The 27,076-nt window shown below is 45.9% G+C and overlaps 1 long non-coding RNA gene and 1 pseudogene across 1 annotated transcript; one reads left to right on the top strand and one right to left on the bottom strand.

Annotated features, from left to right (window-relative positions):
• Window positions 1-3: 3 nt before the first annotated feature.
• LOC137302152 (uncharacterized) lies at window positions 4-26,271 on the bottom strand. Its single transcript, XR_010958430.1, has 3 exons — window positions 26,084-26,271; window positions 19,784-19,873; window positions 4-101 (listed from the first exon to the last, which is right to left on the bottom strand). It is a non-coding gene; the product is annotated as an uncharacterized lncRNA (long non-coding RNA).
• On the top strand, window positions 6,867-7,038 carry LOC137302598 (U2 spliceosomal RNA; annotated as a pseudogene).
• Window positions 26,272-27,076: the final 805 nt, after the last annotated feature.

Raw genomic sequence — 27,076 nt, 5'->3', positions numbered from 1 at the left:
GCAGATTCATTCTCTTCCTGGCTCCGACTGCCACAGACAGTTCTGTTTGGTTAACGGTCGCTTTTACCTTTGATCGTTTTGTAGCCATTAGTTGTCAGAAGCTGAAAACAAAATATTGCACCGAGAAAACTTCACTTGTGATTATCGTGACTTTGAGCGCGCTGTTCGGTTTAAAGAACATTCCCCGGCCCTTTGTGTATATTCATTACCCTACTGTTAACAATATACCGCTGGGTTGTCGTGTATCATCACAGTTTTATATTCTACCCACATGGATCGCATTTTCTTGGATTGAACAGCTGTTAACCCCGTTGCTTCCATTCTGTTTGATTTTATTGTTTAATGCTCTCACCGTCAGACGCATTTTAGTGGCCAGTCGGGCCCGAAGGAGCCTCCGGGACCTCAGCAATGGTGAGAATGACAAGGACCCTGAGATGAAGAACCGCAGAAGGTCCATCGTTTTACTTTTTGCCATATCCGGCAGTTTTATCCTGCTCTGGATGACAACGGTCGTATATTTTTTATATTATCGAATTTCAGGCGGCTTTAACCACCGATCTTTCTATAACCCTTTCCCAACCTTCGAACAAGTGGGAATTCTGCTTCAGCTTCTGAGTTCCTGCACGAACACGGCCATTTACACAGTGACCCAGAGTAAGTTCAGAGAGGAGCTGCTCAATGTGATTAAATATCCGTTTACTCTAATTGGTAAATTGGTCAAATGAGGAAAACGGCTGAAGTGAAGCGGGAACTGACTTCCCAACATCACAACTTAATTCCAGATCAAAATTATCACCTCAATTTACCAAAGGGACTCAGCAACAGGGCCAAAGGCATCTCCTTTAAACACATTTGTTGTCAAAAGTTATACCAAAATTAAATTTAACAGCAGCCGACAAAAAATGAGCAAAAGCAACAGACAGTAACATTATCAAAACATGTTCCTGTATTCAGATCATTTTTTAAACACATCCTCAGGGAGTCTGACCCGAAATGTAATTGTCCGGAGGAAGGGCTGTGAATTAGCGACTGGATATTAGTTTGCACCGGACCGGACTAATAATCGAACCCCGCCTACAGCATCTGTGGGGTTAATTCTCATTTTTAACTATTTCTGGGCCCCCTTAAAACATTCCTGGAACTCCGTGTCTGATATTTTAACAGCTGTTGGTCCTCAATAGTCTGGGAATCACTGATGGTTTTTTTTTCTGCCTTCTCCCGGATTCAGGAGGCAGGCAAGGGCTGTCGTTTTGCTCTGCTCAGACCTCCACTCAGCTCGGTTCTGAAGTGTTTACTGGAAGTGCAGTCAGAGTGACGCTTGACTTTTTTTTCTTTTTTTTGTGTTTTTAGGCCCCCCTTTCACAAGAAGCAGGGTTTAGGGTGTGTTCCTGTGCAGAAAAACCAAAAAACCCAAAATAAGCGTCAAATTTAAATTTTATTATATCGGTCCAGGATGCACTCCAGCCCCTGCGGTGCCCCCCGGTCGCGGAAAGCCCCAAGCGAACCGGCAGACAACGCGTGCTCCATCTCCAGGGCCACCCAGGCACGGAGAATTCCGCGGAAGAGAGGCCGACAGTTGGAGCGACCGCCCCCACGGGCCCCGTCTAACCTGGACCTGTGGATGGCCACCTTGGACAGGCCCACGAGGAGATCCTCCGACTGACCCACCCTCCTCCTCACCCGGTGGCCAAAGATGAGGAGCATGGGACTGAAACGCAGCCAGAAGTTGTGGAGCAGCCCCTTTAAATAGTGGAACAGGGGCTGCAACCTCTCACACTCCTTGTGGACATGAAACACGGAATCATTCAGGCACAGAAGATCTGTTGATGTTTCAAAACAGGCGTGAAGTTTTTTTTAAAAATCAGGCCAATGACTCAGTTAGAATAGTCGATGGAGGAATTTCACAGGAGTAGATGAAGTTTCCGTCACTCAGAAGGGATTAACAGAGAGTAAAGCCGGGTTAGCTGGAGGCACTGCCGCAGAAGGGGAACCGAGGAATGAGTGAATGCACAGAAGGCCAGTGTTGGAGGATCAAAGAGTGTGGGACATGGAGATGGAGGCGTTTGCAGAGGTAGGACAGGCAAACCTTGGAGGGACTTTTCGGGAATGTGTTGAGGGTCAGGAAACCAATGGAAGTCAATGAGATCTGATCAGTGGAGCAATGGGAGGGCGGGGTATGGGGATCGGCAGGGAGGTGATCGAAGAGGAGGAGTCCAGAGATAATGCTCAAAGGAAGAGATGTTGACAAAGCAGGAAGGGGTGAGGCCAATGTGTGTTTGGAAGAAATCCACGGCAACACCACAGAGGTTAGGGGGAGAAGGTGAATTGTACAGACAGGCAGTGAGGATTCAGAAAGTACCTTGTATGACAGTGTTACCACTCATCAGACAAGTTTCAGTCAGAAAGAGAAAGAGACAGTGAAAGGGGAAAACGCCAAATACGGGGTCAGGGACGCACGGGGAGACGGGGTCAGGGACGCACGGGGAGACGGGGTCAGGGACGCACGGGGAGACAGGGTCAGGGACGCACGGGGAGACGGGGTCAGGGACGCACACGGGGAGACGGGGTCAGGGACGCACGGGGAGACGGGGTCAGGGACGCACGGGGAGACGGGGTCAGGGACATAGATTTTTTTTTAAAATAAACATGGCTCAAGTTAGCTCAGTTCCTGTCGACAGCAAGTTGTACAAAGGGCGTTATCACTGATATATGAATAACCCTCTTTGTAACTAAGTGACAAATTTCAGGAGTTTGTTGGATCCCTTTTGTACAATGTGTGACTTTGCCAGTAAGAGGTTGGACTGTGTCAGAAATCTCCATGTGCTGTGTTAATAAAACTCTGGTCCTGGTGTCACTGGGGATCTGCTCTCTCTTTACTGTAAGAAATCTCCATTAAATGAATAATCTGTGAATCTAAATAGCTGAGATCATCTTAAAGAATGGCTGACCTGCAGCATGAACACAGCTGTCCGTGGGCCTGTCTCTCTGTCTCCCACCTTCCCGTTCGAGTCTCTATCTCTCTCTCTGACACGGTCTGTATCTGTCTTCATCCCTCTCTATCTCCCATTGCCTATCTCACTATTCCTGCTGCCCTGCTTATTTGCCTCCAACTCCTTGCACACGAGTGTATCTCTCTTCCTCCCTGTCCCTTTCACTTGATCCGCACCCCTCCCTACCTTGCTCCCCATCTCCCATTCTCTCCCAACCGAGTTCTCACCTCTGAGTCCACCTCACTGTTTCCTTACCCCTCACTCTCTCACTTCCTTTTCATCCCTCTCTATCATCCCCATCAATCGCTCTTTACCCTCTCTCTTCCCTCCCACTCTGTCCCTATCCACTTTCTCTCTGTGCCTGGCTCTGTTCTCTGCAATTTTGCAGAACCGTTTTCTACACAATCCCCTCATTTTGCCCCGTTCCTGGATCTCTCTGTCTGCCGTCCACCCCTCTCTGTTTAAGTTGCTCCCTTTCTTTATCCACCCTCCCTCTCTCTGTATATTCCATTTCTCTGTCTCTCCACATCCCTCCCTCTCACTACCCATCTCTCTCTATATATTCCATTTCTCTGCCTTCAACTGCAGCTGCCACCTATTTGTTCACTCCACTCCATGGTTGATGTTCAGAGATTATGAGGGTGATTTTAAAACGGAGCCGGGAAAGGGGCGGGGGTCAATTTGAGGTCAGGAAACCCATTAGTACGGGTTTCCGTGACATCCTTAAGATTTTGACGGAAGGACATCTTTTATTTTTTTTGTTTCCCGTCTGACTGACCGGTTGATTGACAGGCTCGTCTCAGTGGGACGGGAAACCAGCCAGGGAGAGGACGTCTTCAGGTAAGTCTTTGTTTGCATGGATGGGGGGCACGGGTGAGCACGGGGCATAGATGGGCATAGGTGGGCACGGGGGTCGCTAGTCATGTGGGATGGGATCGGGGGTCATTGCAGGGGTCAGCAATCATTGAGGGGAATGTCGGGGGTCGGAGGGGGAGGATCGGATTCGGGGGTCCGGGATCGGGGGAGGGGTGTCGGTGCAGGTAGGCTTGTTGGGCCTGGGGGAAGCACTCCTGCTCCTCAGGGCCCACAAGCTGTGCCTTTCCAGGCACCTGCCTGTTACTCTCAGGCCTTCTCACCTCCTTTCACGAGGAGTAAAACAGAAGGCCCAGGAATCCTCGCCACCCAGGGTGGAAATCGGGAATTAGTAAAAAATGGATGCCTGAAGCCTCCTTGAAAGGTTATGAGGCCCGACCCGCCCCCTGGGAGCGGGTTGGTCGCCCGCCCCTGTGAAAACGGGAAATGGGCGGGTTGGAGGCAGGTCTGAAATGGTGGCAATTTTCAATGCACCCCCACCCCCAACCCACCCGTTCTTTACTTTTAAAATCGAGCCCTATATTTTCAGGCTGGTGATACATCAACACAAGTTGCTCAGTTTCCATTAAACTTTGTGGACAGTCAGTTGCAATTTTACTCACAGGGCCTAGGTTCATTATTCATGAACTAAGCAAAGATATGCTCTGCATATTAGAAGATTAAATTAGTGAAGTTTTGTTACTATTATTATTAATTCTATCAAACCCTCTCATAACCTTAAAGATCTCCATCGGGTCACCTCTCAGTCTTCTCTTTTCTGGAGAAAAGAGCCCCAGCCTGTTCAATCTTTCCTGTTAAGCATAACCTCTCGGTTTTGGTATCATCCTCGTAAATCTTTTTTTCACCTACTCTATAGAGTGCCTCTATATTCTTTTTATAATATGGAGACCAGAACTGTTCACAGTACTCCAAGTGTGGTCCAACCAAGGTTCCATACAAGTTTAACATAACTTCTCTGCTTTTCAATTCTATCCCTCTGGAAATGAACCCCAGTGTTGGTTTGCTTTTTTAATGGCCTTATTAACCTGTGTCGTTACTTTTAGTGATTTGTGTATCTGTACCCCGAGACGCCTCTGCTCCTTTACCCCATTATTGAAGCAGTGGCCCACTTATTCTTCCCATCATAATTTAAAACCTCACACTTATCTATATTGAGATTCATTTGCCAGTTACACGCCCATTGTGCAAATTTATTTATATCTTCCTGTATTGTGTCGCACTCCTCCTCAGTATTAACTATACCCCCCAGTTTGGAGTTGTCCGCAAATTTTGAAATTATACTTCCAATTCCCAAGTCCAAATCGTTTATATAAATGGTGAAGACAGTGGTCCCAGCACCAATCCCTGTGATTCACCACTCAGACCTTTTGCCAGTCTGAGTAACTACCTTTAACACTTACTCTCTGTTTTCTGTTTTGTACCCAGCTTGCTATTAATTCTGCTCTTTGTCCCCTGACTCCACCTGCTCTGATCTTATCTGAGTGAGATCATTAATTAAACACAATATTTGCAGTGGGCCCATTCCCAGTAAATAATGGATTGATGCTGCCCAGACTGTTTAATGTGGGATCCTTACAAGTAGCAGGTAGAACAGATTTGCCTCCTGTCAGTGTGGGCTGTGTCCAAACACAGGCATTGGAGGCTGAAATTACCAACATCCAGCCCACGGGAACTCACAGACACCTCCATAAGAACAGAAACTCGCACAGTAATAGTATAAAATACAACAAGAGAAATGGATTGTGTGTCACAACAAACTGTTGGGGCACAGAAGTACGTGATGTGGATACAACATTAACAATCCTTAGTGTTCGATTGGAAGGATTTCCCCATTGTGCAGCGATGAGGTGTTCTGCCAAAGTCATTTGGCAGAATACCTCATCGCCAGAGCTTTCAAACAAGCACCAAGACGTAGTTTGGCTGGTGGTGAAAAGGGCCCTTCCCATCAGATCCTTCATGCACTCCCGACCTCTCAGTGCCAACGTGCGCTGTCCCCGAGGAAGCTGCGGTGGAGACAAGACCGTCACCCATCTCCTCCTGGAATGTCCCTTTGCAAAGACGATCTGGAGAGAGATGCAGTGGTATCTGTCCAGGTTCATACATACAAATTAAGAGCAGGAGTAGGCCATTCAGCCCCTCGAGCCTGCTCTGCCATTTGATAAGGTCATGGTTGATCTGATTGTGATCTCAACCGTAGTTTCCCATTTACCTATGATAACCTTTGACTCCCTTGTTAATCAGGAATCTATCCAACTTAGCCTTAAAAATATTCAATGACCCTGCCTCCACTGCTCTCCGGGGAAGGGAGTTCCACAGACTCACGACCCTCAGAGAAAAAATTCTCCTCATCTCCATCTTAAATGGGAGACCCCTTACTTTTAAACTGTGGCCCCTGGTTCTAGTTTCTCCCTCAAGGGAGCAGTTCTGTAACACATGATTCTGTGCTTTATGGGCTATTCCCAGGGAAGCATTCCGAGACAGATATCAACTGCTGCCGGAAGACCATCAACTCGGTGAAAGATGCCATTTGGTCTGCCCGAAACTTGCTGGTCTTCCAGTGCAAGGAGCTGTCCTCGACCGAGTGTTTTTCAACTGCCACATTCCAAGGTCCAGGACTACGTGCTCAGGGATGCACTGAAGCTGGGTGCGGCCGCCGCAAAGGCTCTGTGGGGAAAGGCTATCGTTTAGAGCTCTCCCGCAATTGTAAACCGAGGGGCTGCAATCAGGGAAAACCCACCTCGGGCAGAATGTAAAATACAAATTTATGTAATGAATCGTAATGTACTGCAATGAATCTGTAATCAATAAGCTTATTGATTGTAATGCAATAAGGCACCCTAGAGTGTCATGAACTGTAATTATGAACAATGTGTAACTGTATTGTTGGAATCATAATTGAACTGTACTTTATGTATCTTGCAAATTGTATAATCTGTATTGTGTATGTTTGAAATGTGATGACAACTGTATTGCAAGTAGTGTTACAAATTTTATGAATAAAGTATATTTTTTGAAAAAAAAATCTGTTCTTATCAGTTTAATATCTGATACGTCCCTTATCTGGGGACCGTATATTAATTTGATTTTTGGAACAGGGAGATGGAATAGGGGCTTGCTCCGTCCACTCCACGCATTGACCCAGTATTGCAGTGTCTCTGGGAACGGTGCACCTCCCTGTGGGGAGATATTCAAAATGAAAAACAGGTTTTTCCAGTGTCCCTGTATGTATTATTACTGAGAATAAAGTTGATATTTTGTACTTAAAAAAAATGTGGAATAAATCCTCAATTAAAGCTGTGAAGATTAACTAGATAAATATTGAGGTGGAAATGATATTGAAGATTTCCAAACTGAACCTGAAACCTAAACTGACCAGAATTACAAAGTGACCCAGAACCCCAATCTTCTGTAGACACTTGCACGACAAGGCAAACACACAATGTTACAATCCAAAACTGACACTGAAACATAACTTGACCTAAATCCCCAAACTAACCCTTAATCAGACACTGAACCATTTCCCCAAACTGAAGCAGAACCAGAGCGAGTCACAAACCTAAACTTAACCAGAACCCAACAATGACTCTGAACAAAACAAGCAACAACTCTCAATCTGATCCTCAAACCTAAACAACACGGTGCCCAACACTGGAAGACCCTAAACTCACATACAAACCTCAAATAAACCAGGAACTGTAAAATGACCCAGAGACACAAACCCTACCTGAACCCAAACTAAACTGAATTGAACATGAATGCCCAAACTTCTGAACAACCTCAACTTGATCTGGAACATAAAAGTGCCCTGGAATCCTGAACATACACAGAACTCCCTGTGAACAAGAGCCCTCTGCCCTTCTTGAGACCCTCTGATCCAAAGTACTTTAGAGACCAAAAACACTAAGCTGCACAAAACCCTAAATCAGCTCACGAACCCCGAGTGACCCAGAAACTTAAACTGACCTGGAACCCGAAACTGATCCAGAATCCCAAAAGTGACAGGTACCCTAAACTGACCATCAACGAAATACTGAGTCAGAACCTGAAAATGATCCAGAATCTTACATTCAACATAACTACAAAGTAACCCACAATTCTAAACTCACATTAAGCCCCAAATTAATATGTAAATTGAAATGACTGGATACCCTAAACATCCCAAAACCCAGTGATCCAAAGCCCTAAATCGAAGATAAAACCCTAAACCTGTACCGAAACATAAACTGACCCAGACCCTCATACTGACACTTTCCGTAGCCTAAATTGTTGCAGTTCCAAAGGAACTCGAGTCAATCCAAGAGCTCCGGTCCTCTGGATTTCCCTCTCAGAGTGGAAGAACGTTAAACTGTTCCAGAATCCTAAACTGACCTGGAACCCGGAACCAAAGCAAAACTGCAACCAACTCAGAATCACAGGCTGATCTAAACCCTAATTGATCCACTATCCTAAACGGACTCTGAATGTTAAAGTACGGCAAACCCAAAGCAGACCCGAAACACCAAGCAGACCTGGAAACCCGACCTGGCCCAGAACCCTAGCTGACTCCACTGGTTCACTTGTTAGTTCTGTCGTTTGTTTCAGGCTCTTCTGCTGTTTTTGAGATATGATGTAATGTTAGGGATCATCGAGATCAGTCTGTGAGTATCAGTCTTTGCCGGGGTCCTGTGGAATATTTTGCAGTGCTGGGTGTTTTTGGATGCGTGGAGAATGTTAGTCTTGAGGGTCCTGAGTTAATTGGAGCTCTTATGGTCAGTTTGTGTGCAGCATGTTACAACCAGATACTGAGCCAGAAACTCAAAACAACACAGAATCTCAAATTGACCAAACTAACCCAGAATATAAAACTGAACTGGGACCCTGAACCAATCCCAATTCTAAAGTGACCAACTCGTGTAAAATGAATTATAAACATAAAGAAAAGCCAAGAACCCAAATTTGTGTTGAAACTGAAAACAAGCCCAGAATCCAAGATTGAACCAAAGTCTTACACTGATTCATCAGCCTAAAAATATTCAACGCACGAAACATATCTCGAACCCAGAATGAACCCACATGACAAGGCTGAGACCGAAGGCTGAGCGTCAGAGATTTCTACAATCCCTCAGTGTTGGCATCAGTCTGGGCGTGTTGAGTCATCAGAGATCGTTGTCTATGTTTGTTGTTCTGTGTCAGTTTGTGGGTGTTGTGGTTTGGGGTTTCTCTGCTCAGTATTGGGGTAATGTGCACTGTTTAAGGTCAGTTTACAGATGCTGTGGTTTGCTGTGACAGTGCAGTTATCATTTTACAGGATGCAGAAGCCCAATGTGTGATGCGATCGTTAGCTTTGGGTGTTTGATCAATGTGTGGATGGTGAGGTAAGTGTGTGGGGGCTGGGTCAGTTTCTGGGTATTGTGTTTTTTTTGCAGATGATGTGATCGGTTTGGGGCATATTGTGGACAGCTTTAGGATGCTGACTCATTTGGGGAGATGGGATAGTCAGTCATTGAACACTGCCTCAGTTATGGTCCCTGAACCCAGTTTGCAGTACCAGAGTCAGTTTCAGGGTGCTGTGGTCAGTTTCAGAGATACATGGTATTAGCTTGAGGTGCTGGGCCAGTTAGAGGTACTGTACTACTTGAAGAGCTAGGTTAGGTTAAGGTGCTGGACTAACTTGAGGTGCTAGGTTAGCTTGAGGTATTGGATTAGTTTGGAGGCTGTATTATTTTGAAGTATTAGGTTATTTTGAGGTTCTGGGCTGGTCTGAGGTGCTGTTTTTGCTTGAGGTATTAGATTATGTTGAGGTGCTGGATTACTTAGGGCAGCAGCTTAAGTTTGAGGTAATCTATTTACTGCAAGTGCAGTTTTAGCTTAAGTTACTGGGTTAGTTGGAGGTGCTGTATTGGATTGAGCTGCTGGGATAGTTTCAGCTTTTGTAAATGTCTGAGGTTCTTCAGACATTTTCCAGCCGAACGAGGAAGGAAGCAGTGCTGGATCTAGTTCTGGGGAATGAAGTGGAGCAAGTTTCAATGGGAGAGTGTTTTGGAAACAGTGATCACAACATGATTAGGTTTAGAGTAATTATGGAAAAGTACAAGGACAATGAAAGTTGAAGATACTTAACCGGAAGAGGGTTAAATTCAGTGAGTTGAAAAGGGATCTGGCCCTTATGGAATGGGAACAAAGATTATCAGGTAAAACAGTTAAAGAGCAAAGGGAGGCCTTCAAGGAGGAGATAGTTCAGGTACTTCATCTAAACCTATCAGCATATCCTTCTATTCTTTTCTATGTTTGACTCGTTTATCAATTATCTCCCCTTTTCTATCATAAATGTCTTTACAACATTTTTGATTTCTGCTTCTAATGTCTTATCCATCTTGTTAGTGTCAATATTGAGGCAAAGTAATGATTCCACATTTCTGCCGTTACCTGTGAGTTTACCTTGTGCATCCCTTCGTGGCCCGACCCCTATCATGATTTTCCTTTTGTTATTTATGTGTCTGTAGAATACTTTACTTTTTAAAAAGTATTCTTTGATAATTTAATTTTGTAATTCCTCTTTGCCTTCCGAATAGGTTTTTAAAACTTATTTCCTAACCTCTTCGTATTCCCTTTTGTCATCCTCTTCTTTATTGTCCAGGTGCTGAGTGTATGCCTTTTTCTTTAGTTTCAATTCTGATCTTATCTCTTTATTCATCCATGGTATTTCATTATTAGTGACAGCGTCCGTGGAACAGTATCCCAGTGAGAGACCGTGTCCGTGGAACAGTATCCCAGTGAGTGTCAGTGTCCGTGGAACTGTATCCCAGTGAGAGTCAGTGTCCATGGAACTGTATCCCAGTGAGAGTCAGTGTCCATGGAACTGTATCCCAGTGAGAGTCAGTGTCCATGGAACTGTATCCCAGTGAGTGTCAGTGTCCGTGAAACTGTATCCCAGTGTCAGTGTTCATGGAACTGTTCGCAGAGTGTGTCAGGATCCACAGAATAGTATTCGAGTGACAGACAATGTCCATGGAACTGAGAGAGTAGGTCCTCATGGAACTGTTCCCCAGTGAGAGTCAGGGTGCATGGAACTGTTCCCCAGTGAGAGTCAGGGTGCATAGAACTGTTCCCCAGTGAGAGCCAGAGTGCACAGAACTGTACCCCAGTGAGAGTCAGAGTGTACAGAACTGTACCTCAGTGAGAGTAGGTGCCCATGGAAATGTACCCAGTGAGAATCATCGCCCATGGAACTGTACCCCAGTGAGAATCATCGCCCATGGGACTGTACCCCAGTGACTGTCAGGGTCCATGGAACTGTACCCCAGTGACTGTCAGGGTCCATGGAACTGTATCCCAGTGACTGTCAGGGTCCATGGAACTGTACCCCAGTGACTGTCAGGGTCCATGGAACTGTCCCCCAGTGACTGTCAGGGTCCATGGAACTGAATCAAGTGAGAGGAAGGGCCCATTGAACTGCACGCTCACCCTCAGGAGTAGATCATTCATTCCCGCAATTCTGTTCTGCCATTCATTTAGATCATGGCTAATCTGTATCTTAACTCTTTTTACCCATCTTGTATATAATGGGCAGCATTTTAGCACCCGCTATCGGGTGCGTTCCTGGCGGGGGGGCCCCGAAAATCGGGAAATCCCGGAGTGGGACCACGCATTTCCGGGTTCCCCACTAACGCGCCGGCGTGCGCGCGCAGCCCCCGCTGGTGGGAATCCCACAGGCAATTATAGCCAGCGGGATGCCACTTGAACGTATTTATTTTGCTTGTTCAGGTGATTAACTGACCTGATTCAGGGATTATGTGAGGAGGGGTGGGATTTTAAAGGAAACTGGGACTGTTTCCCGCACTGGGGGAAACACTCCCAGTTCAAATGGACCTGTTGCAGCTGTCAGCCTGTGGCAGCAGCAAAGGTCCATTTGACAGGTTGGGGGTGGGGGAGACCCTCACCCATTGCAGGAGGCCACTCAGTCACTTGGGACAAAGTTTGGCCTCCACCACCCTCCTCCTGACAACCAAAGTCACCAACTTGCACACTTACCCCGGGGTCCAGAGATATGTACCTACCTTGCGGACCCCCTCAGATGTACATCTTCCGGATGGGGGCCGCCGTAGCTGCAGTCATGACCTCCTCGGAGGGCGAACAGCATCACCAGCCTCACCGTCCACCTCTGACACGTGGAGCTCCACAACAGTGCGCTGTGACACGTCCACCTGTACAGCAGGAGGGAGGGCTACCGCAGAGAGAGATGCGTCGCAGAGGGCACTACCCTCGCCACAGGGTCCACAGACCGAGGCTCAGCTTCCTGGACCTCTCTGAGCAGCAGTGCACACGGAGGCTCAGAGTCACTCGACATGTAGTCGTGGACATCTGCAGCCTCCTTCATGCCAAGCTGCTCCTGGCTGGCCCGAGCACCATCTTCTTACCTGTCGCTGTCAAAGTCACCACTGCCCTCAACAACTTCTCCTCCGCATCCTTCCAGGGTGCAACCGGGGACATCGCTGACGTCTCTCAGCCGTCTGCACAAAAGAGCCCTGCAAATACACCTACACCCACTCTGCAGTGACACAATGGGTGGCATCAGTTGTGGGTCTTCATAGTGATCCTCAGGAAAGGGCATTATTGCACAAACCAGACAAGATTCGCGAAGACATGGCAGCAGTGGTGCCAATATAATCTGTGATGTGAGTTGCTCAGAAATTAAATACAGGTAAACACCATGACAAACCCTCAAACACCCTTGTGCATCCCCTTCATGCTCACGACACGTTTGCCTTACGCTTCCTGCTGCACATATGTGATGCATGCCCTGTGGCTGCAGCACAGGTAGTGGCAGGTTGAGTGAGGCTGACTGTGAAAGAGATGCATGAGAGGGTGAGTATGAGATAGAGCCATGATATTGTATGAGGATTGGGTTGAGTGGTAGTGGCGGGATGAGTACTGGCGAGGTGAGTAGGTGCAGGTAAGATGAGGATGAGGTTTGAGTGGGTATGAGGGGTGATGTGACAGAGTAGTGTTGGCAGTGCAGAAGGAGGTGTGGGGTGGGGGCAGTGATGTGGCAGATGGAGTGTAGGGGAATGAGTAAGTGTACTCACTTTGGCTGACCTACTGAGGTCATTGGAGCGCCTCCTGCACTGTATGCAGGTGGGCGATATGTTGGTGGTGCTGGTGACCTCCTCTGCCACCTCGAGCCAGGCCTTCCTGGTGGCAGAGGCAGGCCGCTTCCTCCCGCCCGCCGGGGGGGCGGGGGGGGGGGAGACGATCTCGGTCCTCCCCCTTCACCTCACCCCATGTATTGATACCTGGACTGAGGCATCATTAAACTGGGAGCAGCCTTCCCCCTGGGCTGCTCCATGCTGTAATTTTTTCTATTTGTTGCAGCATGTGTCAGTGGAGGACTGCCCCTTTAAATAGAGCTCCTCCAGCTGACGGATCTGACTGTGCACGCGCAGTCCGCCCGACGCGCAGATCAGCAGTGGGGAACCCGGAAGACCAGGTAAGTGGATCCATTTATGCTACGATCGCGCGGGGAGCTGACTGATTTCACCGGGCGCGTTACCCACGTGCCCGATAGCCCCCCCCGCCGAGAATCCGCAGCCCTGGTAACACCGGGCCCAATGTATTTGGATTAGATGTCAATTATCTTCAATCTGTTTTTTTCTGGTTATCAACCCTCCTGTCAGTGGAAACAATTTCTCCTTATTTACTCAAAGGTCAGTTTATTTTTTAAACTTACCTCAGTGTGTCTTGCAGGCTTCTCGACAGGTTCCCCCTGTGGGGTGGCCTTCCTGCTCAGAAGTGGGTTAAATTTCAGGGGTTATGATGTGATCGAGGAGTCCAGCGGGAGACTCGTTAAAAGCCAAGATGAGTGGCGTTAAAACGGCCGATTGACGGGAATGGAGCAGGAAATGGAGCTGCTCCATTTTAACTGCTCCTGCGATCAGGGAGAGTTAAAATCACCCTGTTTCACATTGCATGATAGTCCACATGTGCCACTGGAGGGAAAGCTATAACTGCAAGTTATTCTTGCAGGTGTTATGAATGAGTTCGGGTCTATTAGTAACTATTCACCACATTACTAGTCAATGAAACAATGCATTACTTTGCTTTTAAGTCATACTCCATCTAAAACAAGGGTACGTTTTAATATCTGCGTCTGTCTCTCCCATGTCTGTCTGTCTGTCTCTCTCTCCCCGTCTGTCTCTCCCGTGTCTCCGTCTGTGTCTCCTGTCACTCACACATATATTGTGGGGAAAGGCCTGTCGCAATTAAGCCTCAGGCCCTCTCCATCCAAAATAATGCCACGGTATTTGCCACCTTTTCTGAGGGTGCCTCTGTGTATAAATGTGCCAAGGATCACATGCCAGGCACTGGACTTATGTGGCACATCACCTGTTCTCATTATAATGGACACATTTCAGCTGGCAGAAAGGTACAGGGAGAAATATGTGTTGCTTAATCACCCCTCTGCACCAACAATGTTTCAGTGAGTGATGGGGAGATGGGCTGAGATTTATAAATAGACTTGCAGTACATTCTCTCTCTCTCTCTCTGGTGTGTAACAGAAATGAGTCACAGTGACAGGAGCAGAAAACTGCTTGGATAGAGGATCTGACACAACACATTCAAGCTGGCGATGACTGGTGTGGCAGGATTGTAAATTTCAAGGGACATTACCATTTGGCTGGAGAGTTTTTAAGGGAAACGCGACTCCTCGAAGAGTTCACTTCTACCCGCCTGATAAGTTGGCTGTGGTGGACAATTTTCTCCGTGTGGACAATATATTTGCTGAATTGTAAACTACTCCACAGTGATGAACACTGAGCCTCGGTCATTTCTATATCTGAGGCCATTTCTCCCCTTCTCTGGGTCTTCGACCTCCACCATTGCTGGTCTGAATCCAGCCACTAGAAGAGGGTGTAAGAGCAACCTGGGCAATTCTCCCTTGATCTCCCCCCCACCACCTGTGGAGAGTCCCTGCCTCCCTGGCCCAGCCTTTGCTTGGTATCTTCCCCAGTGGTAAGGTCGGGTTTAGAAACATGGCAGGTGGGTGAAAACCCGTATCTTACTGCTGGACCGGTCTTTTAAATTCAATTATAATTTTTATCCCTCAACCAACATCACTAAAACAGATGATCTGGTCATTATCACATTGCTGTTTGTGGGACCTTACTGTGTTCAATGTACTGCCGTGTTTCCGACAGTAAAGCAGCAACTAGACTTTAAAAGTACTTAATTGGTAGAGGAACCATCCAGGGAACAGGCTATTTTAGATCTCGTATTGTGTAATGAGACAGGGTTAATTAATAAACTTATAGTAATGGATCCTCTGGGGGAGAGTGAACATAATACGATAGAATTTCATATTCAGTTTGAGAGTGATGTGGTTAAGTCCGAAACTAGGGTCTGAAACAAACAAAGCCAATTATGTAGGTTTGAGGGGCGAGTTGGCTGAGGTAGATTGGGAAATTAGATTAAAAGATATAACGGCAGACAAACAATGGCAAATATTTAAAGAAATGATTCATAATTCTCAACTAATATACATTCCCTTGAGGAATAAAACTCCACGGGAAAAGTGGTACAATTGTGGCTAATTAGAGAATTTAAGGATAATATTAGATGAAAAGCAGAGGCTTACAATGTAGTCAAAAAGCGTAGTTAGCCTGAGGATTGGGAGAGTTTTAGAAATCAGCAAAGGATGACCAAAAATTCATAAAGAGGGAGAAAATTGAATCTGACAGTAAACCAACAAGAAATATAAAAACAGATTGTAAGAGCTTCCACAAGTATGTGAAAAGGAAGAGATGAGTGAAAGTAATCGTGGGTCCCTTAGAGGCAGAGACAGAAGAAATTATAATGGGGAGTAAGGAAATGGCAGAGATGTGAAACAAATATTTTGTATCTGTCGTCACAGCAGATGACACAAAAAACATACCGGAAACAGTGGGGAACCAAGGGCCTAATGAGAGTGAGGAACTTAAAGTAATTAATATTAGTAAAGAAAAAGTACTGGAGAAATTAATGGGACTAAAAGCCGAGAAACCCCCTGGACCTGATGGCCGACATCCTCGGGTTTTAAAAGAGGTGACTGCAGAGATAGTGGATGCATTGGTTGTGATCTTCCAGAATTCCCCAGATTCTAGAATGGTCCCTGTGGATTGCAAGGCAGCAAATGTAACCGCGCCATTTAAGAAAGGAGTGAGAGAGAAAAGAGGGAACTGTAGGCTAGTTAGCTTGACATCAATAGTTAGGGAAAATGCTGGAATCTATTATTAAGGATGTAGTAACAGGGCACCTAGAAAATCAAAATATGATTAGGCAGAGTCATACGGTTTACTCTTCGAGTCATAGAAAGATTACAGCATGGAAGGAGGCCATTCAGCCCATCCAGTCCATGTCAGCTCTGTGCAAGAGCAATCCAGCTAGTCCCATTCCCCCGCCCTATCCCCGTAGCCCTGAAAATTTTTTACTTTCAACTACTTATCCAGTTCCCTTTTAAAGGCCATGATTGAATCTGCCTCCACCACCCCCTCAGGCAGCGCATTCCAGATCATAACCACTCGCTGTGTAAAAACGTTTTACATCATATCACCTTCGGTTCTTTTGCCAATCACCTTAAATCTATGCCCTCTGGTTCTTGACCCTTCAGCCAATGGGAACAGTTTCTCTCTGGACCCTTTATGATTTTGAATACCTCTATCAACTCTCCTCTCAACCTTCTCTGTTCCAAAGAGAACAACCCCAGCTTCTCCAGTCTATCCACATAATTAAAGTCTTTCATCCCTGGAATCATTCTAGTAAATCTCTTCTGCACCCTCTCTGAGGCCTTCACATCTTTACTAAAGTGCAGTGCCCAGAACTGGACACAATATTCCAGTTGTGGTCGAACCAGTATTTTATAAAGGTTCATCATGACTTCCTTACTTTTGTACTCTATGCCTCTATTTATAAAGCCCAGGGCTCATCTGCTTTTTTAACCGCTTTCTCAACCTGCCCTGCCAGCTTCAACGATTTGTGCACAAATACCCCCAGATCTCTCTTTTCCTGTACCCCTTTTAGAATTTTGCCCTCCAGTTTATATTGCCTCTCCTCGTTGCTACCGAAATGTATCACCTCACATTTATCTGGGTTAAATTTCATCTGCCACGTTTCCGCCCATGCCACTAGCCTGTCGATATCCTCTTGAAGTCTATCACTATCCTCTGCACTGTACATTACCCTTCCAAGTCTCGTGTCATCTGCAAATTTGAAAATGTGCCCTGTACATCCGAGTCCAAGTCCTTAATATATATCAAGAAAAGCAGTAGTCCCAGAACCAACTCCTGGGGAACACCACTATGCACCTCCCTCCAGCCCGAAAAACAACCGGTCACCACTACTCTCTGTTTCCTGTCACTTAGCCAATTCTGTGTCCATGTTGTTATTGCCCCCTTTATTCCATGGGCCACAACCTCGATGACAAGCCTACCATGTGGCACTTTATCAAACGCCTTTTGAAAGTCCATATACACAAAATAAACCGCATTTCCCTCATCTACCCTCTCTGTTAGGTTAGTTAAACACGATTTGCCTTGAACAAATCCGTGTTGGCTTTCTCTGATCAATCCACACTCGTCGAAGTGACTGTTAATTCTGTCTAGTATTATTGTTTCCAGAAGTTTCCCCACCACCGAGATTAAACTGACTGGCCTGTTATTGCTGGGTTTATCCTTACACTCTTTTTTGAACAAGGGTGTAACATTTGCAATTTTCCAATCCTCTGGCACCACTCCCGTATCCAAGGTTGTTTGGAAGATTATGGCCAGTACCTCTGCAATTACCCCCCTTACTTCCCTCAGCATCCTCGGGTGCATCCCATCCAGACCAGTTGACTTATCTATTTTAAGTACAGCCAGCCTTTCTAGTACCTCTTCTTTATCAATTTTTAGCCCATCCAGTATTTTAACAATATCTTCCTTTACCGAGACTCTGGCAGCATCTTCTTCCTTGGTAAAGACAGATGCAAAGTATTCATTTAATACCTCAGCCATGCCCACTGCCTCCATGAGTAGATCTCCGTTATGGTCCATAATCAGCCCCACCCCTCCTCGTTTTACCTGTTTACTGTTAACATATCTGTAGAAGACTTTTGGATTCCCTTTTATGTTGGTCGCTAGTCTATTCTCATACTCTCTCTTTGCTCCTCTTATTTCCTTTTCACTTCCCCTCTGAACTTTCTATATTCTGCCTGGTTCTCACTTGTTTTATCAACCTGATACCTGCCATACACCACTTTTTTCCGCTTCGTCTTATTCTCTATCTCCGTTGTCATCCAGGGAGCTCTGGCTTTAGTTGCCCTACCTTTCTCCCTCATTGGAATGTACTTTGTCTGTACCCGAATTATCTCCTCTTAAAAGGCCGCCCACTGTTCAATTACAGTTTTCCCTGCCAATCTATGATTCCAATTAACCCGGGCCAGATCTGTTCTCATCCCACTGAAATTGGCCCTCCTCCAGAAAGGGATGGACTGCAGACAGAGAGATCTAGGGACGGGGCAAAACACGGGGATTGTGTCGAAAATGTGTCCGAGAAATTAAAAGGAGAGCAGGGTCAGGCACAGAGAGAAAGTGGATGGGGACGGAGTGGGAGGGAAGAGAGAGGGTAAAGAGCGATTGATGGGGATGACAGAGAGGGATGAGAAGGAATGGAGAGAGGGAGGGGTAAGGAAACAGAGTAAGGTGGACGCAGAGATGAGAACTCGGTTGGGAGAGAATAGGAGATGGGGAGCAAGGGAGAGGGATGCGGAGCAAGTGAAATGGGACAAGGAGGAAGTGAGAGAAACCAGCATGCAGAGACTGGGCGGCACAAAAGCAGGGGAAACAGGAATAGTGAGAGAGGTCAAGGGACAGACCGACCGTGAGTGAGCAAGTGAAGCAAACAGGCAGGTTGGAGACAGAAAGGGAGACAGACAGGTAGATAGACAGACAGGCCCGCACACAGCTGTGTTCATGCTGCAGGTCAGCCATTCTTTAAGATTATCTCAGCTATTTTGATTCACAGATTATTCATTTTATTGAGATTCAGGGCATTTATTACGTTGAATTGTAGGTGATCTCATTTGCTAAATCAGTTGATCCATTTTCTGTAGCAGATCACGTGCAGCGTCCACAGTAACACTTGGCTCAATTGGTCCCCACCAAAAACACCGTTTCCCTGGTCACCGACTTCATCCCTCTCCCCGGTCACTGTCTGAGGCTGAACCAGACCATTCATAACCTTGGTGTCCTATTTGACCCCGAGATGAGTTTCTGACCATATATCCGCTCCATCACGAAGTCCGCCCACTTCCTCCTCCATAACATCGCCCGTCTCCACACCTGCCTCAGCTCATCTGCTGCTGAAACCCTTATCCATGCCTTTGTTATCTCTAGACTTGACTATCCCAATACTCTCCTGGCTGGCCTCCCATCTTCCATCCTCCATAAACTTCAGCTCGTCCAAAACTCCCGTATTTTATCTCGCACCAAGTCCCGTTCACCCCATCACCCCTGTGCTCGCTGACCTACATTAGTTCCCAGTCCAGCAACACCTTGATTTTAAAATTCTCATCCTTCTTTTCAAATCTCTCCATGGCCTCGCCCCTGCCTATCTCTGTGACCTCCTCCAGCCCTACAACCCTCCAAGATCTCCACGCTCCTCTAATTCTGGCCTCACGCGCATCGACGATTTTAATCGTTCCACCATTGGCGGCCGTGTCTTCAGCTGCATTGATCCTAAGCTCTGGAATTCCTTCTCTTTCTCTCCTCCTCTAAGACGTCCCTTAAGCCTATCTCTTTGGTCAAGCTTTTGGTCACCTGTCCTAATACCTCCTTATGTGGCTCGGTGTTAAATTCTGATTGATAATCACGCCTGTGAATCACCTGAGGGTGTTTTACTACATTAAAGGCGATATTGGCCAAGGTGCTTACCCCGAGGAAGAGAGGAACCATCACAGGCCGAGTCTCACTGGGCAGCTGTCCGACATCTCCTCGTGGCTGATTAGATTCCAGAATCTGTCACTGGAATACAACAGGACTATTTTTGAGACGATGATTATATTTAATTTGAATATATTTGTCATTAATGGCATTTGATTGATTTACTTTAACATTAAATTGTTCTTTTCTTTCCGCTCTTTACATGGATTAAATTCAGTCACAATATCAGCTGCCAACTCCAGTTTGTGAGGGATATCAAGGACAACACTAAAGGTTTTTACAAGTATATTAAGAGAAAGAAGGTGACTCAGAGTAATGTGGTCCCTTAAAGACAGACGCAGGGGATTATAGTAATTGAAAGGGAGAGAGGGTGAAGAATTTGAAAAATTTGTACAGGAGAACTTTCTTAATTAGTATATTTCTACACGTTACCCCACCAGCGAACAAATGTTATCTGTTTTTAATATAACGGGTCAGTTGCTGTCTTTTCTATGTTTCAACCTCTCTATCTCTGTTTTTTTTTGGTGATTTGTATATTCTGTGAGACCTGGCAGGTAACACCTGTCTGTCTGCACACTGATTGCCTTGGCAACGGGCAGTTGAAAAAACTGTCTGTACTCACCAAGCATTGTTCTGTGAATTATAAATGCGATTTCATTTCGAGGATTTCATTTCACATCGTTCACCTGACGAAGGGGGAAGCCTCCGAAAGCTTGTGAATTTAAAATAAAATTGCTGGACTATAACTTGGTGTTGTAAAATTGTTTACAAGTATATTTCTAGCCCAACGAGGAAGGAAGCAGTGCTGGATCGAGTTTTAGTGAATGATGTAAGGCAAGTGGAGTGTATTTCAGTGAGAGAACATCTGGGTAATAGTGATCATAATATAATTAGGTTTAAAGTAATTACAGAAAGGGACAAAGAAAAATCAAAGGTGAAAATATCCAACTGAAAGAGAGCCAATTTCAGTGATTTGAGAAGGGATCGAGCACAGGTGGACTGGAAACAAAGATTGGCCAAAAAACAGTAAATGAGCAATGGCAGGTCTTCAAGGTGGAGATAGTTCGGGTATAAACCAAGGATTTTCCCATAAGGAGCAAAGATATGGCATCCAAAGCTCGAGCTCCCTGGATGACAAAGGAAATAGAGCTTAAAATAAAACAGAAAAAGGTTTATGACCACTGTCAGGTACAGAATACAGTACACAACCAGGAGAGTGTGCAGGGGGAAATTGAAAAGGATATAAGAAGGGCAAAGAGAGAATATGAGAAAAGATTAGCAAGTAACATAAATGGGAACCCAAAAACTTTTATAAAAATATAAAAAGTAAAAGGATAAAAGGAATGGTGGGGCCGGTTAGGGATAAAATAGGAAATCTGCTTGTGGAGGCAGAGGACATGACTGAGGTACTGAATGAGGACTTTGCATCTGTCTTCACAAAAGAAGAGGATGAAGTTAATGTCGCAGTAGAGGAGGAGGGAGTAGAGATATTGGATAGGATCAAAATAGATAGAAAGGAGGTGCTAAATAGGTTGGCATCACTCAAAGTTAACAAGTCCCCCGGTCCAGGTGGGATGCATCCCAGGCTGCTGAGGGAAGCAAGGGTGGTGATAGCAGAAGCTCTGACCACAATCTTTCAATCCTCCTTGGATATGGGAGTGGTGCCAGAGGACTGGAGGATTGCAAATGTTACACCCCTGTTCAAAAAAGGAGAGAGGGATAAAACTGGTCACTACGGGCCAGTCAGTCCAATATCAGTGGTGGGGAAACTACTTGAGACTATTGTCAAGGACAAAATTAATTCTCACTTGGAGAGGCATGGGTTAAGAAGGAACAGCCAGCACGGATTTCTGAAAGGCAAACCATGTCTGACGAACCTGATTGAATTCTTTGATGAAGTAACAGAGAGGGTCGATGGAGGTAGTGCAGTAGCTGTTGTATATATGGACTTGCAAAAAGCATTTGATAAAGAATCACATAACAGACTTATTTGGAAAACAGAAGCCCATGGGATTAAAGGAAAAAATTGGTGGAAACTTGGGTACGTAATTGGCTAGGGGAAAGGAAGCAGAGAGTCGTGGTGAACGGATGCTTTTCTGACTGGACAGAAGTATGCAGTGGGGTCCCCCAGGGGTCAGTATTAGGACCATTACTTTTCTTGTTATATCAAAATGACCTGGATTTGGGTTTCGGGAGCACAGTTTCAAAGTTTGCGACTGATACAGGACTTAGCAACGTAGTAAATAGTGAGGAGGATAGTAGCAGATTTCAGGAGGACATAGACAGACTGGTAAAATGGGCAGACACAGGGCAGATGCAATTTAAGACGGACAAGTGTGAAGTGATGCACTTTGGGAGGAACAAAGCGGACAGGCAGTATAATCTAAATGGGACGATTTTGAGGGGAGTGCAAGAACAGAGGGACCTGGGGTACATAGTCACAAATCTTTGAAGGTGGCAGGGCAAATTGATAAGATGGTTAAGAAAGGGTATGGGAAACTTGGCTTTGTAAATAGGGGCATTGAATACAAAAACGAGGAAGTCATGCTGAACCTTTACAAATCACTGGTTAGGCCTCAGCTGGAGTATTGTGGACAACTCTGGGCACCGCACTTTAGGAAGGATGTCAAGGTCATGGAGAGGGTACAGAGGAGGTTTACCAGTATGGTACCAGGGATGAGGGACATCAGTTATGTGGAGAGGTTGGAGAAGCTGGGATTGTTCTCCTTAGAGCCGGGGATAAGGGGAGATTTAATAGAGGTGTTCAAAATCAAGAGGGGTTTTGATAGTTTCTCCCTACTTGCTCTGTTTCCTCTGGCAAGCGGGTCGGTAACCAGAGGTCGTAGATTTAAAATAATTGGCAAAAGAACTAGAGAGGAAATGAGGAGAAGTTTTTCTTCATACAGAGAGTTGTTAAGATCTGAAACGCACTCCCTGAAAGGTTGGTGGAATCAGATTCCATGGGAATTTTGAAAGGGCAATTAGACATATACTTGAAGAGGACTAATATGCAGGGTTATGGGGAAAGAGTTGGAGTGTGGGACTAAATTGGACAGCTCTTTCAAAGGCACGATGAATGGCCTCCTTCTGTTCTGTAAGTTTCTCTGAAAAGTGGGTAAAATAGTGTGAGAGAGGGAATGAGTCTCGGAGAATCTGTGTGAGAGAGGGAGTGAGTCACAGAGAGTCTGTGTGAGAGAGGGAATGAGTCTCAGAGAGTCTGTGTGAGAGAGGGAATGAGTCTCGGAGAGTCTGAGAGTGTGTCTCGGAGAGTCTGCATCTGGATGAAGGAGAGTCTGAGAGGTAGGGTGGGAGGGAGATAGAGAGGGAGAAAGGGTTTGTGAGAACGGGCAAGAGAGAATATTGGAGACAGGAAAGAGAAACAGTCTGTGTGTAAGAGAGAGAGGAAAGGGGAAGAGAGCCTGTTTGTGCATGAGAACTAAGGGATAGAAATGTGAGAAGTTGGAGAGAAATGAGAGATTGCATGGATAAAAGGACAGAAAACTGAGAGTTGTGATTAACAGATGTTTCTTGCACTGGAAGGATTTAAACAGTGGCGATCCCCGGGGTCAGTGTTGGCACCATTGCTTTTCTCAATATCTGTGGATTGAAATGATCTGGACCTGGGTGTAGGGGGCACAATATCAAAATTTGCAGCTGCCACAAAGATAAGGAGTGAGATTAACCATGAAGAGGATTATCGACAACTTCAGGAGGAGGCAGACAGGTGAGCAGATTGGGCAGGTAGATGTGAGATGGAATTTAATGGGGAGAGATGTGAGGTGAGAAGAATAAGGAGAGGAAATAGACACTATACTGTAAAACTGTAAAAGGAGTAGAGGAGCAGAGAGATTTAGGGATTCAGATACACAAATCTTTAAAAAAGTGGGAGGACAAGTTGATAAAGCTGTTTTGCAAAAACCCCCATGGGATCCTAGGATTTATAAATAGGGGCATAGAGTATAAAAGGAAAGAGTTAATGCTACCCCTGGACAAATCATGGGTCAGGCCACAGTCAGAATATTGTGTCCAGTTTTTGGTGCATTACTTTAGTAAGAATGTCGCGGCCATGGAGAGGGGCAGAAGAGATTCACTAAGATGATCCCAAGGATGAGAGTCTTGACATAACTTTTCATGAGAGCAGAGAAGTTTAAATAAGATCAGAGAGTGGGGATCAAAATTATGAGGGGGTTTTGATAAAGTAAATGAGGGAAAACTATTTCCACTAGTACGGGTACGGGAGCACAGTGGTTATGTTACTGGACTAGTAATCCTAGAGGCTCGGACTAATATTCCGGAGTCATGAGATCAAATCCACGGCAGCTGGGGAATTTAAATTCAATTAATTAAATAAAATCTGGAATTTAAAAAAAACTAGTATCAGTAATGGTGGCCATGAAACTACCGGATTGTCGTAAAGACCCATCTGGTTCACTGATGTCCTTTAGGGAAGGAAACCTGCCGTCCTTACCCGGTCTGGCCTATATGTGACTCCAGACCCACAGCAATGTGGCTGATTCTTAATTGCCCTCTGAAATGGCCTAGCAAGTCACTCAATTGTTCAAGACAGGTGGCACACCACCACCTTCTCAAGGGCAACTGGGAAGGGCAATAAACGTTGGCCTTGCCAGTGACGCCCACATCCCAGTTCGTGAGTCAGTAACTGGAGGGCATCAAATTAAGAGAGGTTGGTTTTCTTTTTGATGCAGAGGGTTGTTAGGACGATGGAATGTCCGACCAGAAACACTGAGGGAAGCAGAATTTAAAAGGGAAGTGAATCAATATCTGAAGAAGAAAATCTTGAAAGACCTTCGATAAGGTACCGCATAGTAGATTCATGACCAAGGTCAGAGCTTGTGGAGTCAGGGGACAGGTAGCAGAATGGATAGCAAGCTGATAACAAAACAGAAAACAGAGAGCAGGGGTTAATGAGAGTCACTCAGACTGACAAAAGGTGGGAAGTGGTGTTCCACAGGGATCGGTGCTGGGAACACTGTCGTTCACCATTTGCATCAACGGTTTGGACTTGGGAATCGGAAGAACAATTTCAAAATTTGCGGACAACACCAAATTGAGGGATATCGTTAATAGTGAAGAGGACTGCGATAAAATACAGGAAGACATTAATAATCTTGCAGAATGGGCGTGGAATTGGCAAATGAATTTCAATATAGACAAGTGTGAGGTGGTACAAATTTAGTAGGAAGAATAAGGAGGCCACATACTTCCTGGATAATAAGAGTCTAAATGGGATAGAGGAGCAAATTGGGGTCCAGGGGTACAGATATACAAATCATTAAATGTAGTGACTCAGGTTCATAAGGCCATAAAAAAGCAAACAAAGCACTGGGGTTCATTTCCAGAGGAATAGAATTGAAAAGCAGGGAAGTTATGTTAAACTTGTCCAGCACCTTGGTTAGACCACACTGAGCACTGTGCACAGTTCTGGTCTCCATGTTACAAAAAGGATGTAGAGCCACTGGAGAAGGTGCAAAAAAGATTGACAAGGATGATACCAGAACTGAGAGATTATAACTATCAGGATAAACTCAACAGGCTGGGGCTCTTTTCTCTAGAAAAGAGAAGGCTGAGGGGTGACCTGATAGAGATCTTTAAAATTATGAGGGAGTTTCATAGGGTCGACATAGATGTGTTTCCACTTGTGGGGGAGTCCAAAACTATGGGCCATGAATAGAAGATAGTCACTAATAAATCCAGTCAGGAATTCAGGAGGAACTTATTTACCCAGAGAGTGGTTAGAATGTGGAACTTGCTAAGACATGGAGTAATTGAGGCAAATAGCATAGATGCTTTTAAGGGGAAGCTAGATAAGTACATGAGGGAGAAAGGAATAGAAGGATATACAGATAGGGATAGATGAAGAGAGGTGTGAGGAGGCTCGTGTGGAGCATAAACACCAGCACAGACCAGTTGAGCCGAATGGCCTGTTTCTGTGCTGTAAATTCTATGTAATTCTAAACGGTCCATAAATACGGAGAATAAAAGTGGGCCCAGCACTGACCCCTGGGGTAACCACTTCCAACCCTTCTCCAATCACTTCCACACCGCCTGAGGAAGGGGAAAGCCCCCGAAAGCTTGTGGGATTAAAAATAAAATCGTTGGACTATAACTTGGTGTTGTAAAATTGTTTACAATTCTCCAATCTCAGCAACTCCCATTAACCCGGACCCTCTGTTTCCGGTCCCCAGACAACTTTCTCCCCGCACTGTTCCATTTCCTTTTAAACAGCCCACCTGAACAGACTGGGCATTACCCCGGGGATCCCGCAGTTACCTTCACACCGTTGCTCGCCATGTCCCTGATTTCACTTGACATCCTTCACAGTCTCATCGAATTGTCTTGGTGCCTCCCGGCCGTGTGAACATCCAAAGAGGTTTCCAGTCGGCCTCAAGTATTTTCCAACAGATTGTTTCAAATCCGGTGCGGTTTTCCTCAAAACTCCTGGAAGTTCAGGCACGAATTCTCCTGTGGAAGAAAGTCACATCGTGTTACTGGACGGAAAAATTAACGACCCTTCTGAAGTACTCGGTGTCGGCCGTGGCTCATTTGTATCACTCTCTCACCTCAAGAATCATAAAGGTTGTGGGTTAAAGCTCCCCTCCAGAGACCTGAGCACAAAATCTCGGCTCACACTCCAGTGCAGTACTGAGGGAGTGCTGCACTGTCGGAGGGGCCGTCTGTTGCACGAGCCGTTAAACCAGTCCGGCCCCTCAGGTGGATGTAAAAGATCCCACGACACTATTCGAAGAAGAGCCGGGGAGTTCTCTCCGGTGTCCTGGCTAATATTTAATCCTCAACCAACACCTATAAACAGATTATCTGGTCATTTATCACATTGCTGTTTGTGGGATCTTGCTGTGCACAAAATGGCTGCCCACATGACAACAGTGACCTCATTTCCAAAGCCCCCCATTGGCTGCGAGGCTTTGGGGCGTCCTGAGGATGTGTCAGGCGCTGGAGAAATGCAAGTTCCCCCTCCCCGGGGCCGCCCTCCGCTCTAATCCCATTGCCCGTCTCTCGGTCCTGTCCCCGGGCTCGGGGACTCTCGGCCGGTCCAGGGCCCTTTAAGAGGGATGCGCCACACTGCGCATGTGCGCCGTTTATTTAAATCAAACCGCGCGATTCAAAGGAAAAGTGACGTCAGTTTCCGTCACAATAAAAACCGCTCGTTCTCAACCGAAAAAACGGAAAGTTTGTCTCGCGACACAACAGGAAGCGGTCGCTGATCCGGCGGGTGATGTGCGCATGTGCGAACATTCTCCCAGA

Source organism: Heptranchias perlo, chromosome 35 (assembly GCF_035084215.1).
Source record: "Heptranchias perlo isolate sHepPer1 chromosome 35, sHepPer1.hap1, whole genome shotgun sequence".
NCBI classification, from domain to species: Eukaryota; Metazoa; Chordata; class Chondrichthyes; order Hexanchiformes; family Hexanchidae; genus Heptranchias; species Heptranchias perlo.
This window is presented reverse-complemented; position numbering and strand designations above follow the sequence as displayed.